The sequence below is a fragment of the Octodon degus genome, unplaced genomic scaffold (genome assembly GCF_000260255.1).
Source record: "Octodon degus isolate 3935 unplaced genomic scaffold, OctDeg1.0 scaffold04271, whole genome shotgun sequence".
NCBI lineage: Eukaryota > Metazoa > Chordata > Mammalia > Rodentia > Octodontidae > Octodon > Octodon degus.
This window is the reverse complement of record NW_004528847.1, coordinates 1,840-3,046: the sequence shown is the minus strand read 5'-3', so window position 1 is coordinate 3,046 and position 1,207 is coordinate 1,840. Positions and strand designations below refer to the sequence as shown.

The 1,207-nt window shown below is 44.0% G+C and overlaps 1 pseudogene; it reads right to left on the bottom strand.

The window, feature by feature from the left end:
- Positions 1–490: 490 nt before the first annotated feature.
- Positions 491–1,204, bottom strand: LOC101585851 (annotated as a pseudogene).
- Between the last annotated feature and the right edge of the window lie 3 nt (positions 1,205–1,207).

Genomic DNA, 1,207 nt, shown 5'->3' with positions numbered 1-1,207 from the left:
TTTTTTTCATTTCACACAAGGGTTAACCTTTGTTTATTGACATAAACTTACAGGGTTGTTTATTCCCATGCAAATTTTAAAAAGTCTTAAAAAGTCCAATAAAGGCATAATTGATTACATGCAAAACTGTGACATATCTTATTTTTAAACAATTTGAACACATTAATTTACATCACATGTACAAAATAGGTTTAAACAGAAATAAAAGCATTCTCTTAAATTATAGAATTTCATACAAAAATTTTCTCTTCATAGGGATCCCTTTTAGCTTCCAATCTTAAGCAATAGCTTCGGTTCTGCAGAGCTCATCACGGAACGCATCCCTCAGCAGAGGGAGAGGAGGGTGGCTGCATCGAGTCGCACGCTGTAAACATAGAGGACGGCTGGCTCTTCCTGCAGTCAGCACACTGAGACGCACTCAATCACTGACCTCCACCATGAGTGCGCCCCAGGTTTCTGGCCCGGCGCCGTGGTCCACAGGCTCCTGCTGTCAATAGTCTTCAATTGGAGCTAACTCCGGCATGAGGTTTACAGACACATTTGCATACAACCTGTCGACTAGTAGTTTTGGCGTGTACAGTAAATTGTTCAACCCATCAATGTACTGGCGTTCCTTAGAATACCTTAGTAATTTATACCGTCCTAAAAACTGGACTTGCCCTCGATGATGATGAGGAATAGACTTGTATTTCCCTAACTCTCCCTCGGGTCTGCTTACATTATAGCCGGCATAGTGAACTCTGTTCCATCCTTCTCCCCATCCCCAGAAGGCATTAGGAAAACCATCGATCTTTCTAAACTGTTCCACCCTCAGTCCACTCACACCACCAAAAAACTCTTTACACGGAAGAATATATATGTATGTATCCAACTTTGCTGCGAAGTGACGGGGCAGCCATAGTAGTTCCGGTCATTTTCAGGGAGATGATCCACATCGTGGAAGAGGACACAGTCCCAGGCATTGCCCTTCATGGCTTCTTTGAAGCCCACATCGAAGAGCATCGCACGGTTGAAGGGTTGTGTGCCGGTCTGTTCGATGACATAAAAGGCAAATTCCAGCCGCTGTTTCTGGAGCATCGGAATCAGGTGCAAGAAAAAAAATTGGAAGATGTTCATGGCGATTACGGAAAGGAATGAGAACTGCCACCTTCCATCGGGGTTTACAGTCTTTGGGCCTCCAGTGACCTCGTGGCTCAGTATCTAAATC